This window comes from Plutella xylostella, chromosome 11 (genome assembly GCF_932276165.1).
Source record: "Plutella xylostella chromosome 11, ilPluXylo3.1, whole genome shotgun sequence".
NCBI classification, from domain to species: domain Eukaryota; kingdom Metazoa; phylum Arthropoda; class Insecta; order Lepidoptera; family Plutellidae; genus Plutella; species Plutella xylostella.
In genome coordinates this window covers 4,901,270-4,920,240 of record NC_063991.1, presented here as the reverse complement: position 1 = coordinate 4,920,240, position 18,971 = coordinate 4,901,270, and the positions used below count along the sequence as shown (strand labels likewise).

General features: G+C 35.6%; 1 protein-coding gene across 3 annotated transcripts in view; it reads left to right on the top strand.

The window, feature by feature from the left end:
• The window catches only part of LOC105388696 (lachesin), a 92,063-nt gene that overhangs the window by 55,672 nt on the left and 17,420 nt on the right, over nucleotides 1–18,971 (top strand). The window lies entirely within an intron of this gene.

The following is an 18,971-nucleotide window of genomic DNA, read 5'->3' as shown; positions in this document are numbered from 1 at the left end:
CTCACAACATTTATTTAAGAACTTGTGAAGTTAAGTTTTTGTTTACAATAACGAATGTTTCTATTACTCCTAATTGTTGAAAATAAAATAATAAATTTACAAAATACTAAATATACCTAGATAATGTTTTTTTTTACCAATATTGCATAAATTTGTACTGATTAGCCGTAAAAGGTGTATTAATTATGGACATAGTTAAACATTTTATTTATTGGAGTTAGAGACAAAATAATATATTAATTTTTTTTAAATAAAAGTCACTTAATTTTTATAACTAAGCAACATTATGTCAGTTAGTACCTACTAAAATTTGCATTTATGTTTTAATAGCGATTCTTCCAATCTCGCGAGATCCAGTAATTTGCCAGGTCTCGCGAGATCTCGCTAGGTGGAAATTTCGTACGAGATTTCATTCCCTATATACACTACATAAAAATTGTAATGAATACCAATAAGTTTTTTTTGCAACAGAAATCCGCAGGTGTCCCGCTCTGACAAAAAAAATAAAAGTCAAAGTCAAAGTCAAAGTCAAAATTTTTTATTCATCGTACAAATATAAAATTTTCTGATGAACGTCAATTTTTACAAATTACTCTCCGTTCGGATAAGGGGGGGCTCTTTCTGTGTAAGGAGAAGAACGGAGGCAAGAAACTCCTGAGCCATCTTTTCAAAAAAAGACTTAAAACTAGTTGGTATACAATACATATAAGCTTAATAATAATTATTATAATAATATGAGCAGAGCTAACTACTTATCACAGCCACGTAAATGGTCACGTTATCCTTGCAGCAGCCTACCTCTGCTCGCAACCGATTATTAGAGTCTTCCAAATGTGCCAGGGGAGACTGATACCAGGAGCAAGTTTTTCCTCAAGAGGTAGGATAGGATCCTGGGGCTGCTTTTCCTCCCAGAGCCTTAGTCTTGCGTTTTGTGGGTTTTCATCCGTTAAGGACACCTCACTATTTAGAAACTCTCTGTGACTCTTAAGGCGGGAAGGTGCGGCAGTATGTGAGTAAAGTGTATGTCTGGAGTCGCATTCTTGTTTGCCTTTCTCAACAGAACATGCCACTATTCGCCGTATGCTAGGGGGTGCTATCCCAGCCAGAGAATAGACCTTGTAGAGCGGTGTCGGTTTGAGGCATCCCGTTACTATACGAACTGTGTCGTTGAGAGCAAAATCTACTTCTCTAGCATGCGCGGACCTTGACCATATCATCATCTGCCAATAATCATCCACTGCTGGACATAGGCCCCTCCCAAGAAGCGCTACAACACTCGGTCCTCGGCCTTCCTCATCCAACCACTACCGGGTCTACCAGCCTAAGGTCGTCAGTCCATCGGGCAGGAGAACCTGTTCGTGGTCTCCACTCAAGAACTCGTCTTGGGGTCAACGGTTATCGGTTCTTCGGCAGATATGACCAGCCCACTACCACTTCAGCTTGCATATTTTGACAGCTATGTCGGTAACCTTAGTCCTCTGACGGATAACCTCATTTCTGATACGATCCATCAGAGAAACCCCAAGCATAGCTCTCTCCATAGCACGCTGAGCGACTTTAAATCGGTGGACCAGTCCTACCGTCAGTGTCCACGTCCCTGCACCATACGTCATCACTGGCAGGACGCACTGGTTGAAGACTTTTGTCTTCTGGCTCTGAGGAATGGGAATCTTGCCCATATGGGGCAGGCATATTCGGCTGAGACGCAGAGTGCTAAGCTACTTGTTCGTAGAACTTGCGGAGAGGCGCCCCAGCTGGTAGAAGTAAGCTGTCGCAGAAGGTTGTTTCGGGAGCTGACTTTCTTCTTGGTGTTTTGGCAGTGGGTTTTGTACGTGAGGGATCTATCCAGGGTCACTCCGAGGTATTTCGGTGACGAGCAGTGCTGGATTTTTTAAGTATTAAAGCCGGCCTTTGTTCTTTTTTGAACCGGTGGAATAGTTTATTTTTTCCACCTCTGTATTTTTTAAGGAAATCTAAAGAAAAAAAAATTGCCTCACTCAGCCAAATTTTATTTCTAAACGTGCTAAAATGTCTAGTCTATCCAGAAAAATCTTTTTTTCTTTTCGTCAGATATCATTATCTATGCAAATCTATCACCACAATGTTCTTATACATATGTAGGTCGATAGGTACTATACAATGACTGCTCTTTTTGTTTTCTTTCTTTCTTTCTTTGATGGGGCGTAAAACTACAGCAGCCCAGGGCGCGCAATCTTTAAATACGCCCCTGGATTGTCCCATCTATCTACTGTTCCTTAACACATATTTTATTATACAACCGGCGCACCTTGTATAGTCAGCGTAAGACACTCATCTTTCTAGCCAACATTCACCGACGTTCAACGTATAACCCCCTCGCTTACCGTGTTGGTTAAAAAATAATTAGCCCGTGGCATAGATGGCTGCACCCCGATAGAGTGACGTTGATATATCGCGTGGTTGGACGTAGGGCATGCAATACCGCAATACCGGGATCCCGTAATACCGGAATCCCGTAATGCCGGGATCCTGGAAAATATTTACGCTTCTTTCAATACCGGTATTGTACGTTAATACTGGTATTGAAGTAATACCGGAATCGGACGTTTTTAGGCTATAAATAAAGCGATTAAGATATAGTTAGCCTTGTGTTCCTATATACTATGAAAGCCCATTTATTTCAAACAGTTTAATGCAGTTTTCGGACGTTGGAAATCTACTGTTGTCCATGCGTAAACAAACACCGAATGTAAAAAAATAAATATTCTAAAATTTTAACTCTAATACTCAACTGTTGTAAGTAAAAATCTATTTTATTGCTTTTTCTTGTTAAATTTGAAATTTTAACCCTACTCAATTTAGTCCTATACGACCTTTAAACACAACATATGCCATTTATTACAATGAAGTCTTATACCGGCATTGATACCGGAATCCCGGTATTTAGTTAGTTGTAATACCGGAACTCAATACCGGTATTGATTTTTTTCCGGTATTGCATGCCCTAAGGACGGCCGCCATGACACTTTCATTCATTATACAGGCATTAGTCAACAGATTGTTCCAGGACTAATAGTGGACACTGAAGTAAGCTTTGATAAATAATATGCGAACAAGATGGAGTGTCACATGTAAATAAGGAAGTTAAAAACTGACCGCGTTTTGTTTACTGTCAAACCTCTTTAAGTTCAACCTGGTGATAACCATTGTACCTATTGTGCCAATAAATAACACACACACACGCACTCACGCCTTGTACTAATGTACTCCCTTGCGGGGTAGGCAGAGGTGCATTGCTGCACCCACTTTTCGCCAGAGTGTTATGTTAGTCCCAATGTAATAGGGGGCGGGCCTATTGCCATTTTACGGGCACATCCAAGACCCGAGAACAAATATCTGTGTTTAAACAAATATCTGCCCCAGCCGGGAATCGAACCCGGGACCATCGGCTCAGTAGTCAGGGTCACTAACCACTACGCCATTCGTCGACCAATAAATAAAGTCACGAATCTTTTAACTGGCTAATTCCAAAAGCTCTGAATACATGAAATGATATTCGAAACAGTAGGTACCTATCACTTTACTAAACATAACGAATTCTATAACGCCCCTATTTATCGACCGTGGGGTTATATTATACACAAAAGCATATAAATATGTAAATCATAGTAATTATGTTGTATTTTCTCTTGTCTTGTCACACGTTACCCCTTTCTTTATCCTATCCTAACTAATATTATAAATGCGAAAGTAACTGTGTCTGTCTGTCTGTCTGTCTGTTACTCTTTCACGCCAAAACTACTGAACGGATTTGAATGAAATTTGGTATACATACGGTCTAGACCCTGGGAAAGAACATAGGCTACTTTTTATCCCGGAATTCCCACGGGAAAACTATTTAAGGCGAAGCGAAGCGCGCGGGAACAGCTAGTACTTTATATTTCCTTTCAATGTGGTTGTCTGGAAGAGATTACTTTTAGTAATAAGGCCGCCGATTGTACCATTTTTCTTTTCTATGTTTGTGAAACTGTTTCTGTTTGTGTGCAATAAAGTGTATTTTATCTTTATCTTAAAAGCAGCATGCAGTCAATAAAAAAAAATTACATGGTCTATGGCACGTGTCGGCACGCGTGTTACGTTCTCTCGTCGTTTATCAGTTCTACATAATCTGTGATCTATTACAATATTGTCTTTGGATATGGATACTTTTTTGCTTTTTTGTACCCCCCTTGTAACATTTAACTTGCTTTTGGGGTTAAATGTTAAATTACAGGCCAGCAAGTTTGTATATATAGGAACGGAACTAAGGAAGAAATCGCTTGGAGCGATAAGACTGTTATTTGTACATGTGTGTTAGGTATAAAGCTTTTGTATTCACCTAAGCTTGGACCATTTTCCACCACGCTGGTCCACTGCGAGTTGGTGGGTTCACATACCTAGATGTGATTCGAACCAGCATCTCTGGCGTGAGAAGCGGGCGCTTACCCGACTGACCACCGCTCCTAATTGTGTCGGTGTTTTAATGTTTTTTGTTTTTAACTATAAAAATTAAAAAATAATAAACTAATATTTAAAAGCCTATGGGAAAGCTACTTGGGTGGAAATGGAACTTTTTCATTGCTCGTGACTGTAGAAATCAATGTCTTATTTTGTAGAATACTGACTTGCACGCAAATCCATTCATTTTATGTCAACTGTACAATACAATACAATACAATACAATACAATACAATACAATACAATACAATACAATACAATACAATACAATACAATACAATACAATACAATAATACAATACAATCCTCTTTAGTTGCACCGAAAACAGAAAAAATACAAAAAAAGCAAAAAAATTAAAAATAAAAACAGTACAAAAAGGCGGCCTTATTGCTTATAGCAATCTCTACCTTTACTACGGAACGAGAGTGCCGAACTGGAGTTTCAAAGAACAGCGTACTTTTTCATATAAGTAAATTTTTCGTATAAGTACCTAGTCATTCTCCATAGTAAAAAAAACCCGTGGGCCGTGACCAACAAAGTTTCTATGAAAAATGTTTTAATTTTTTCGCGAATTTTGAAATTCTGATTTCATTTTCGGGCTTACGTATAACATGCTGCACGTGTAGGTTTCGGCTTAGTACTTACACCCTTTTTGCAACACCCTGTATTATTTCATAAACAAGAAAATAACTTACTAGATACAATGAATGAAAAAAACAAGTACTTAAGCTTTACTTCTGAACTCAATTCGTAATCACCTTCACATTAAATTTGTACATTACACCCCTCTGACCGAGGCGAGCCACGCGCCTAGTTCCGTAGGGGATAGGGGATAGGGAAGGGAATAGAGAAAGGGAACGGTTATAGAAAAAAATGCGTCTCAAGAGACATACTGTCCAACTGTCTGTGGGGTGCAACGACTGGGGTCAGTCTAGTTCCGAAAAAACAAAGTTTTAACGGTTACAGTTCCACAAACTTATCTGTTCCGGTGAGAGTTCACATAAATGTCTAATATTTCTTTATTCTATAATAGGTATATGATTTTAAGTTTGCTCGTATTGTTAATTCGCTCTTACGGTGTTAATAAACCCATCTAATCTTTTACAACATACAATTCTTTTGTAAATAATGAGATATGGATCAATTTAGTTCGCTCTCACCGGAACAGATAAGTTTGTTGCACTATAAATGCTTAGATTAACTATATCCGGACAAGATGATGTGTCACATACAAAAACAAAGCAAACACTGGCCGGATTTTGTTTAGGATAATAGTTCCCACCTTATTTTGAACGCTAGTACCTTGAGTTACGGGCGAAACCCATTTTTTAAAATAGTAATGCCTTATTAAGTTCGACAGTTATTATTCTGCAGTTTAACTTAATGACAACCATTGTACCAATGAATAAAGTCACAAATGACAATGGGCGTTTTGGGACCTATGTCCAATAAAGATGAGACATACATCGTTGGATAGCTCTTTTCAAGTGAGCAAAAAAGTATTATGACGACAAATCCGTATGAGTTGTCCATTTTGAAATATATTCTTCGGAAGCAAGTATTTTTCTATGGCATTGCACTCTCTCTCCTGATGACAGTTAGGGCGTAATACACGTAAACACGCATTATTGAAATTGGAGAAATTACTTTCAACTGGTTTTATTTACTGAGATAATAAACAAATATAATATTATAATAATATGAATGATGATCATTTTGTTATAAAAATTCAAAATGAATGTGAAAAACTAACAAAAACATTAAAATTACAGAAATAAAATATAAAAACTTTCAAGGTACGATTATTCTAATTGGACAGTAAATCAAGACTAGCGCTTCCGTTATTCATATTCTGCAAAAAAATACCTTTTCAACGACGTATCACTCATTTCTATTGGTGCTGGTCCCAGCTTCCATATATTGGTGCCCATCATCATTTTCTAACCGAACTAATTCGAAACAAGAGCTCAGTGGTAGAAGAGGGGTGGTATTTGTCGAGACGTTTCTTTTGCACTGACACTCCATCTTGTAACCTTATTGTTAATCTAAGCATAAGAGTGACCCTCCTACTATTTGTATGGGAGTGCGGGTTCGTAATAATGATTTATTGTTTGTAAATCCGAATTGAATTCTGTAATGTGATATAAATTAATGTATGATTTATGATATAATATTATCTATTGGTGAAGGTATATTCTCAAGGCTTAGACTACGTTTGTCCAGGGAATTATAAAATAGGTAGATAGATTACTACATTATTTATTTACTTAACACAATACATACACTGGTTACACAAACACGATATTATAAAATATAGGTTAGGTAAGTTTAATATGAAATTAAATAGAATTAACCATTATCATAATAATAACACAATATACATATTTAAAAAAAATGCATTGCAAAGAAATTTTCAGAAATGATTTTTTGCTTTTCTCAGTTTCAGTAAGAAACGATTAGTTTTGCTGCTGAGAAAACTTTAAGTACCTATACAGGGTGTTGCAAAAAGGGTATACTAAACCGAAACCAGCATGTGCAGCATGGTATATTTAAGACCGAAACTGAAATCAGAAAGCTTAAGCTGTTTAAAAGACATTTTATTATTTATAGCTGTTCCCGCGCGCTTCGCTTCGCCTTAAAAAGTTTTCCCGTGGGAATTTCGGGATAAAAAGTAGCCTATCTTCTTTCCCAGGGTCTAGACCGTATGTATACCAAATTTCATTCAAACCCGTTCAGTAGTTTTGGCGTGAAAGAGTAACAGACAGACAGACAGACACAGTTACTTTCGCATTTATAATATTAGTTAGGATAATAACAAAGTCCTTATCCGATTCGCTCTTGGCCGTTAATTCTCAGTTAATATTAAACATTTCTGTAGAAGTGTCACATATTGGTGGCGCACTGATATAAATCATACGATATTTAGAGGGTAATGTGCCCCGTCAGACTGTATAAATGGACCTTAAAGAAAAAATATAATTATTCGACTCAAAACTCTTAAAAACCATAGTAAACTTAAAAGTATGAAGATAATTTCGGCTACAAATATCTATCTTTAAACAAACATGTATATGCCCCGGGAATCGAACCCGGGACATTCGGCATCGCAGTCAGTTACAACCACACCGCCATTCGGTCGTCATATCATATTTTACTGGGAGAGATCGCTTTTAGCGATAAGGCCGCCAATTGTAATCATTCAACTTTAAAATGTACCTAATACTGTACCTACCCTACTTGTGTCTGTTTTAGTCCATCCATCCAAAGGTTGTCTGGAAAGCTGCGTACACACCGGGCCAACGAAGGCCAACGAACGGGTTACGTTGGCCTTCGTTGCTGCAATCTGCCCTGTATTATGTATGATAAATATCCATCGTTGGGATAACCGTTGGCGTTCGTTGGGCGTTGGTTGGCCCGGTGTGTACGCAGCTGAAGAGATCGCTATAAGCGATAAGACCGCCTTTTGTACCCTAGTTAAGTTTTTATTTAAAATTGTTAATTATTTATTGGCGTACAAATAAAGAGTAATGTATCTATCTATACATTCATATTTATTTTACCATTTATAAGGGCTAACTAGACTAGACGACCGAATGGCGTAGCGGTTAGTGACCCTGACTACTGAGCCGAAGGTCCCGGGTTCGATTCCCGGCTGGGGCAGATATTTGTTTAAACACTGATATTTGTTCTCGAGTCTTGGATGTGCCCGTAAAATGGCAATAGGCCCCTATTACATTGGGACTAACATAACACTGGCGAAAAGTGGGTACAGCAATGCACCTCTGCCTACCCCGCAAGGGAGTACATTAGTAAAAGCTGTGAGTGTTTGTTTGTCTAAAGGGCTAACTATTTGGTCCTACGAGTCCCAACCCAGGGCGATCCCGTAACGCATCAGTAAATCACTCGAGACCGCAGCCCGACACACGGAGGTTATGCGTTTACAACTACCTCTGTGTATGTGAGTCTGTGTGTGTGAGTGTAGGCGTTTTAAGTCTGTGCTGATATACAGTCCAACTGTACAGTCCTGACATTAAAGAGTGCGATTTTGCAAATACTTTTTTATCATTATCAGTTATTTACTTACTTTTACATACATTTAAAAAATAAAATACCATTTGGTTATGGCTTTTTAACGGATTTGTCCTTTAATAAACATTATACATCGATTAAATACGGTAACAATATTTATAGAATAAGTCTTAGGACTATTAGGTAAGGTAGATAAACTCGTGGAGTTCAGTGATCTATCTTTTCTATTAAACAATTAGTTAGGATCCACTTCCGTTTTCAGGACTTTATAGTTTTACTGTAGGTATCTGCATATTTGTCTATGGTATCTGTTTTCATATGGTTTTTGATCAAATATTAACGGTTGCCTATCGAATTTCGGGTTGAGTCAGTCAGGGGTTATTATACTTATGTCGATAATATTATTTTTTTACCGACTTTTGATGATTCGAACAAGAGAATGTTTATTTTCCATACAAAGTTTGTTGGTCACATGATTTTTTCGGCAAAGTATAATATTTTTTTACGAATTTTCAAAATTTGTTCAGAGTTTACACCCCTTTCGGCTTACTATACCTACCACTTTTATATTACAACACCCTGTATAATACCTATGAGATAATGTATAGTGCCACAAACTTATCTGTTCCGGTGAGAGCGAACTAAATTGGTCCATACCTCATTACTTACTGTACTAATGAATTTCATATTGACATAGATTATATGGACCAATTTAGTTCGCTCTCACCGGAACAGATAAGTTTGTGGCACTATACTTAATAAGTATATGTCAGTTAGTATTGTCCGTCGCACCTGCGGTTAAGAGTTATCGAGTTTTAATGAGCGGCTGAGGTCGCGGGTTCGGTTCCCGGCCGAGCCGGATTTCATAATTAAGGGATACGGTCGGTGAAATGGTTTTTATTTCCAATTGTGGCTTTTGGTGTTTTTGGTAAATCTTTTATTTGTATTTTTGGTGTTAAAACTTATTATTAAGTATATTGAGGGTACAGGTAAGTACCATTCTTGTCATAAAAAGTCTTAAACTAAGTATGATACAAGAACACAAAAAATATTCTTAAAAACAGTAAGTAATACGTATTACCTACACAAAAGTATTTTAGAAAAATAAAAAAATTAAATTGTATTAGGTATGTTTCTTACCGATTACAAACCTCTTACAAAGCTACAAAATAAGTTACATTATTCTTTACATAAATTGCAATCTTTACAATATGACTTATCGTAAAAAAACTACCATTCAAAACCATCCGCGCAAAACCCTTACGCTGCCCAATATTCGCTAGTTGACCCTAGCGACTAAAGTACCATATTTTTTATCCCTTACAAAAGTCGTAGGGTCATACGTCCGTATAATGACATGGTATTGCTAATTCGGGGAAGCTTCGACACGCGACCTGCGTGGGAACCCGGCTAATTCTGACGTCAGAAAGCGGAGGGTTATTCGCATTATAGTAATAGGGTGGAATAAAATCAGTGATCTAGACGAGAGGTTAATAATTATTGTAGAATAGAATCTTTATCTTTATTCGTCACCACAAATTAAAATATGCAAAGAAAACTTATAAACTAGGATCAATGAACAATAGGCGGCCTTATAGTTAAGAGCGATCTCTTACAGGCATCTTACTCTGATTGTAAGTTGTACTCTGTAAGGTAGCGTACTTGTGTATTGTGTAGAAAGTACTTACTTATAACTTTTTTAATTAAATTGTTTTCTTATAACAATAATATAATGTCCGTTTTCCATTTGGAATTTCATTGTTTAGTGTAACTTTTCGAAAAAACTCCTTGAAAAAGACGTTATGTTTTTTCTGTAGTGGTGCTACTATGCCTCGTAACATCCTCATTATTTTATATTTTAACCAACTTCGAAAAAAAAGGAGGAGGTTACAATTTGTTTGTACCTATATGTTAAGTATTTATTCTAACTAACTTAACATTTTAATGCCACCCGCTCGCTCACTTCAAAAATCCCACCCTACATGCAAAGTTAACAGGACATTTTAAAAATAAACAATTTATAGTTATCCCGTCTACCAGTTTAGGGTTAACAAGGGTTATATCGGCTATGTTTAAGGGGTGCTCGTTTTAATTTGCTATTTAGTCAGGGGCGGGCCTGCGGCCTGTGTGTGAATTCAAAAACGGTTTAGCCTCGTGAGAATGTTTTTATTATAGAGCAGAGATTTAATGAGATGAATTATGTTGTACTTAAATAATTGTCTGGTTGAGATCTCTTTAAGCAATATGGCCAGCTTTTTGTATTATTTTATTTAGTTTTTTGATGTAATCTTTCTGTATTTTTGATGTGTGACGCTGGATACGAATCGAATAAAGTTTTTTTTTATATTATCTATAACAAAACAGCTTTGATTAACAATATGCGAACAAGATGTCACATACAAAAAACAAAGCAAAAAGCTGTCCAAATTTTGTTTACAGTCATACCGTTTCAAGTTCAACCTAATGACAACCTTGTACCAATCATAGAACAACGCGGACTCGGGTTCATACTCAGTGGAACCAATGAATAAAATCACCTAAGTAGATCACATCACAATATTCTCTAATTCAAAATAGAACTCAGTGGGTCTCAGTAGTAACTCAGTCGGGTGCTGTGTATTTGTCGAGACGTTTTTTTGCACTGAAACTTGATCTAAAGTCTGTTTTTTAATCTCAAATACTAAATTTTCAGATTCTGAACGGTACGCAACTTAATCAGAAACTATCGTTTTAGTATCTGAGATTGAAAACAGACTTTAGATCAAGTTTAAGTGCAAAAAAACGTACCCTAGTTCGTATCAAAATATCGTTGTTTAAAATACCTAACAAAACAAACGATTTTAAATCCCAGCGATGACAAACGACTGTCGCGTCCAATATGAAATTGGCAAGATTGATGAATGCCAACCCTTGTCATTTGTAAGGGAGTGGAAATACTGTACTTTGTGCAGTTCACAATGCTTTGTTTATGCCGATGACTTGTCTGATAGGAAAACTGCTGAAAAAAGCTTCTATAAACGCGTTTAACTCTTTTCTTTGAAAATTTAAGATTAATCTTTAAAATAAAATGATTTGATTATAAACTTACAATTACATATAATACTTACAATCAATATCGTCATCATCACAACCCATCACGTCCCCACTGCTGGGGCACGGGTCTCCTTCCAATGAAGGAAGGGTTGAGGCCTAGTCCATCACGCTGGCCAAGTGCGGGTTGGTGGACCCCAACACAAGCAAGCTTGTGCTGCGAGAGTTGTCGGGTAAGTGGGTAACCCGACTGTCAGATGTTTTCAAGCAGCCCTCTTGCTTTATTTCATACTTTTATACACAAACCGCTATAATTATTCGATCTCAAAGCAACCAGACAAACGTGTCAGATTCAGGTTCAGATTCATTTATTTGCTAGAAACATGGGTACAATAATTAGGTCTTACATTAATAAAATAGTGTCAGGCAAGTTTCACCGATTGTTCGGTATGCAAATTATAGGTAAGTATACTTACGAAACATAATATTTTCATAAAATTAGATTAAACAGGCAGGCATATAAATCAACAACAAAACATGCAGAAACATGCAACCATTAATAAAACATTTATAAGAAAGATTTGTGCAATTATAAAAATTATTATAAATATTTCAATCGTGCATTAACAATAGCAATTAATAAATAATAAAAATTATGACAATTTAAATTCAATTTTGGCATTAAAATTTAATACTAAGATATTATTTATGCATAAAGAATTCGTCTAATGTATAGAAAACTTGTCAAACGTATAACACCTGTAATTTTGCGTGAAGGGTTAAAACACATTACTTTACGCTCACTTGACATCACCCCCCTCTATTAACAGCATGTACTTTAGTTCAGACCTTTGACAATCATTGCACCACCCTGTGATATGATAGAGGGTGCGATAAATAAAGGGAATTCCTAACGGATCATGAATAATAAATAATACCACATATGGACATCTCACACACGGCCATCCGACCCCAAGCTAGGCAGAACCTGTGTTATGGGTGTCGGACAGCTGATATATCTACACAAATACATAGATAGATAGATACTAAATATCAACACCCAAGACCAGAGTACAAATATCTGTCTTTAAACAAATATCTGCCCCAGCCGGGAATCGAACCCGGGGCCTTCGGCTCAGTAGTCAGGGTCACTAACCATTACGCCATTCGGTCGTCTTAAGTGATAAAAAAATTGGATAGTTAGTTTATTTATTGAGTCTTGAATGTTTCTTCTTCTTGTACTGCCTCTCCATCAGAGTCAGCTCCTTGCAGCGCTCTCTATTCTTGGCTAGTTTAAATATATTTTCTTCCACGGTTTTTACACCGGTCCACTCTTTGATGCTTGGTACATTAAAAAGTCAAAATATGAACACCGGTAAATAATATAATAGTTATAATAGTCCATGTTTGTTCTCAGAAAAGTCATTTTAATGCAATAAGCAAATTTTTTCTGTTTTTCTTTTTAATTTTTTTTTTTTTGTATTTCTTAGTTTTTTGTGCAAATAAATAGTACAGTATTGTATTAATAAAAACGGATACGCCACCATTCTGATAATTCCCAGTATGTATTTACCGATATCGCATCATGATCAGTCAGGACAATTTCATCCCTACAACCAGTCGATGTGATAATACGATTTATATTTTCGATTCGATGCAATTTATAATAGGATTTCAATGTTTGACTGAAAATTTCAATCTGCAATAGAATGGGCTATGTGACTGTTGAAAAAATTATGAATCAGAATGTATTTTTTTCTTATCCTCCTGACCCCGAGAGGTATAAATGAATACACTGTTATAAAATTTAAAAAAAAAAAATTAACTACTGAACTGTTTTGTCACTTTGTCAAAGAACAAATTGTTTAAGGGATAGGTACTTTATAAAACTTTAAAGAAATAACAGAGATACTCCATAAAACTTTTAATATAGGTATTTTTAAACTATATATTATATTTTTTTTCAATGTCCTACTCATAGCACGCCAGGTGTCAGGAGGTTAAGATTGAAATACTGCAATTAACAATGTCAAAACTTACAAAAAAAAAACATAGTTTTATAGTGTAACAATAAATGTAATTCAGTACATAATTATGCTGGTGTACCTATATTATATTGTATTTTAAACCAATAAAAGGTGACTAGAAGAATATCCTAAACCTATTCTCCTTAAAAAAACAGTCGCAAACAAATTGCAAACTGACATTTTTCATTTAGACCTCAAACATAAAAAAAGTTTAAGTACTTGTAGAATTAATGCATGCAGTAGGTTGATATTTGAAATACAACGCTTTTTTATTCATCTCTGATTAATGAACTATGTTAAGAACTGGATAATAGGTATATTAAAAAGTGGCGTGAGCGTCGTCACTTTGTCATGAACATTTTTGAGACTTGTGAGAATTAATCCAGTTTTACGTTTGCATAATGGTCGTAGTACAGGCTTATTAAAAATAAAATAATTGTGTTTTTATTTTATTTTTATTTATACTAAACTTTGTGTAACATAGTTATTTTATTGAAGTTTACGTGCCATTAAACCTGAAGAATTTGTCTTGACACTAAATACAATCGTGGTCGACAAATCAGTAACATGAATACACTATGTTTGTGACGTGAGATACTAATACGAGTAGGTAATCCCTATTTTCAAAATGTCACCAGCCAAATGAATGATCACAAATGCAAGTCTGCGCCTTAACATACAAAACCAAATAATAAGGAATTCCTTAAGGGGAAGGCCCCTTTCAATTTCCTTCCTACCAGACCAGGCTGATTGACTGACGTACAGAGTCGAAACACGTGTGTTTCAAAGTAAATTTTAACCTTGTTGTAAATTTACAATACGGTCTATGAATTTGAGGGTAACTATTACGAGTACACAGACCCCAGTCGCCCGCACGCCACTGTACCAACATAAATAAATAAATGATCAGAAACGACACGACGGGACGCCGGGGTGTGCCGAATTATCTGCACTGACTTGTAGTTTCTGAACACCCGACGAATTTATAGAGGTGTTATAAGTTTAGTGTGTTGGTGGTAGTGTAGCTCCCAAACTGCAGGACTGATTTTCGTTCTGTTGTTTTTGGGTATTAGGTAGGTAATGTTAACCTGTGTGTTCTTAGCAATACTATTTTATCAAAAAAGTTATGCAACTTTTTGTGTTTTATGTCGGGGGTTTTTAACATTGGTTAAATTCTTTAGGTGCAAATTGTTAGTGGTTTCATTTCTTAGGGAAACTTGCTCAGATTAACCAGTATATAACACCTTGTATTTCTGTAGAAATCTACAATTTACAGTGGGCTGCAAAGAAACCTGACCCCCTCTCAATAGCAACATTCCAAGAGAGGTCTGGTTTCTATGCAACCCACTGTACCATCACGAATGCTGCTACCAACCCTAAACTTAAATGTTCTTTGTAATGCTTGATTGATTTTGACCCGACAACCCGCAAGGGAAGCATGGGGTGGCGTTGAGAGTAACACACACACAAATTGTTATTGCAATTTGTGACAAAATAACTTTGTTGCAATACTTAATAGGATTGTAGTTTTGGCTAATGTGATAAATGTTATGTTTCTTTATAATTAAGTAGATTTAATAAATTAATAGTTGTCTTCATATTACTATAAATAGTGCATTGTTGTGTACGAAATATTGTTTTAAAACCGAGTACTTACTTACTTCGATATTAATTTCTTTCATAAACATAAATTTATATAAAATTAGATTCAGTCAATCTTGCTCTGAATCGCAAAATCGAATCGTCGAATGAATTAGCTGGGACCATCCTGTATAATAAAATTATCAGCACTAGGTTAAACTATTTCATCTACAGCTCACGTAATTTCGCCAAGTTTTAGGAGTTTTGGGGTTATCGCGAAGTCAAAACAGAGTAAAATTTTATTATTGTGTCAAAAAGATTTTTTTTACATATCCAAGTGGTACACTTATAAAGTATCAACCTGTATTTAAAACCAACAATAAGTAAGCAACTTAACTATCTTAGAAATATAATTAATATTATAAAAATACCTAAATAAGACTACTAGACTACTACTTAACCTAAATTAAAACAAAGAGACCTCCTCTTATCGTACCTTTTTAATTATTGTGTCAAAATCGTATGAAACGCATCGCTAGGTAAAAAAGTTATTGCTAAAAACTGGCATTAAATCTCATCATTGCCTACACAATTTCAATTTTAATAAACTCTCTCAAATATTAATTTTTCGACAGATGTTCAACAGAAGACTATATAACTATACTTACCTATAAATACAATGTGCCCTAAATGCAATAACTAAAATACAATTTTAAACCTTAAAACACTGGAGTTAAGAACGTAACAAGATCAAATTGTTACAATGAGTACAGTCAGTAGGAAAAGACGCTATACAGAAGCAACTTTTCATAATAGCAATGCTATATAATTTACAGAATTTTCAGGGTATAAGGCGGAGATATTCATACAGTAGAAATACAATCACGATCAATGAAAAAGATCCACTTACAAAAGGTTGACATAAATGACCCCAATTTATTCAAATATTTAATTTTGAATTTGATCAAAATATTAACGTTTTTTTAGTTGGTAATGGTAATATTCTATATTGCGCTGCTAAATGTACATCAATATTGTAGACGGCGGGTCATTAAACTAGTCTATGAGTAATTTATTACATCACTGGATTTTTTTCATGGGATAATTTTTTGGTGTCGATAGTTTTTGTAATATTGGAACGTTTTAATTGCTCTTCAGTGTAACATCTTTGGCTGCCGACTGTACTATACAGAGTGCTCGAGCCCATCTGTTTAACAAATATTGATACAGCAAGATTGCATTGCTTACTTATTGTTGGTTTTAAATACAGGGTGATACTTTATAAGTTTACCACTTGGATTGTTGCGTTTTAACAAGCAATCATGTCTTATACCTACTTACTTCAAATTGTAAATACATAGGTACCTACTTAATAATTATCCAAACTAATATTACAAATGGTAACTGTGTCTGTCTGTCTGTCTGTTACTCTTTCACGCCAAAACTACTGAATGGATTTGAATGAAATTTGGTATGCATACGGTCTAGACCCTGGAAAAGAACATAGGCTACTTTTTATCCCGGAATTCCCACGGGAAATCTTTTTAGACGAAGCGAAGCGCGCGGGTACAGCTAGTATTTACATAACCATTTCAAAAGTTGTTCAGAGATACAGAAAAAAGTCTATTTTATGCGGTTTCAAGACTTTCAGTGGATCACTTATAAAATTCCTCCCTGTTAGCTGTTTGTCGAAGAAAATTTTAAATTTCCAATCAGCTATTGTTGGCTGAGAATCTTCTGCTTTAATTATTTTGCTAAAGTTTGCTTTTGAATTGAGATTTTATAGGCTATGGTTTAAATTTTGCATTGTGGACTTGAATGTGCGAGTATTAGATTTATATTAACGATATACGAAAAGATGGTGTCATCATCATCATCATCAGCCAATAATCATCCACTGATGGACACAGGCCTCTCCCAAGGAGCGCCACAACACTCGGTTCTCGGCCTTCCTCATCCAACCACTACCCGCCACCCGCCTAAGGTCAAGATGGTGTATCACAGACAAAAACAAAGGAAAAAATGACAATATTTTGTTTACTGTCAAACCGTTTAACTTCAATCTAATGACAACCATCGTACCAATGAATAAAGTCACAAATGCGTACGAGCTAATTCAAAATAAGAGCTCCATGGTGAAAGCGGGGTGTTATGGCATAGGCGCTGACCATAGACGAATGCTTTTAGTACATTTTGGTACTCAAATAAAAAAAACTAGACATTTATTTATTTCCACATGTAAAGTGGTGTCCCCTATTGCAAGTTGGGGACAAAACGGAATGCATTAATCATTTGAAAATACACGCTTTAGGGGAAGACTAATGATTTTTCATGGCACTGTTGATACTACGAACAAACAATTAATAAGGTATCATTTGTAAAACAAAATAAAGCATATTTACCAATAGGGTCTTTGTAAAATTAATTGAGGTACAAAATATGTGGTTCATACCTACATATTTCAACTAGGAGTGGGCATAGGCATCTACTTACTTATTTGTATTTTGTAGGAACCACTATTTTATTTATGTAATGTATTGTCGCCTACCTTAGTTAGAATATTAATATTGAAATGAAATGAAATGAAATAGTTTTATTTGCACGAAAAGTGGTACAGTAGAGGTGTTTAAAGAGTTTACATTACAATAATATAGGTTCCTCACAATTCACCTGTTAAGGCATGCAAAAATTTGTCACAAAGCTATACACTATAATTCATCTATAATTCATGTTAATTTTAATGTTAGGTATCTTAAACTAACATTATTTACATAATTAAAACTTAAGTAGGTGTATTAGAATTTACAGTTATTTACGATATTATGAATGTAAGTTAGTTTTATTAGTTATTCGATACAAATATGATTAAAGTTAAGGTACTCTTCGATGGAATAGAAACATTTATTCACAAGCCATTTATGCAATTTCTTTTTAAATATGATAAGGGGATGACTCTTCAATGGCGCAGGTAATTTATTATATATTTTAATTAACATTCTGTAACAGCTGCGCTGGCAAAATGTAGTTCTACATTTATTTTTATTATAAGTAGGTAGAATATAAATAAACTTTATTTCCACTATACAAAGGGCACATAATTATTCGTACATTGTAGAGCAAAGATACATGACCCCTCTCAGAGTGACAATGCTACCTGGCCTAAAAAGAATCAGGTTTGTTTTCCCCAAACTGTACACCCCACGAAACCAAATCACATATTATTTCCCCAAGTTTTCCGATTTTTCAAGTTTGACGACCGAATGGCGTAGTGGTTAGTGACCTGACTACTGAGCCGATGGTCCCGGGTTCGATTCCCGGCTGGGGCAGATATTTGTTTAAACACAGATATTTGTTCTCGGGTCTTGGATGTGCCCGTAAAATGGCAATAGGCCCGCCCCCTATTACATTGGGACTAACATAACACTCTGGCGAAAAGTGGGTGCAGCAATGCACCTCTGCCTACCCCGCAAGGGAGTACATTAGTACAAGGCGTGAGTGCGTGTTTTTTTTTTTTTTTCCAATATTTATCGTCATTTTCAATTTCATCATCGATGCTATCCCTCAAAATATTCCGAATTTCACGAAGGAACTTAAGCTATAATGTCGGCATTGAATCTTTTGTCTCTTTCTGTCCGTATACCGTCAAAGCAAGAGCTTAGTTTAAAATAAAGTATAAAGTTTATTTGTAAAACTCAGTGATAGATTTAAACTCTTCAAAACAAACATACAGAGGGTAAAGAAAAAGTGGTAAAAATCATAATTTGGTGACTTTCGAAAAGTCGCATATTTTTTTTGTTCTAATTGACTTTCTGGGTCCATTATAACATA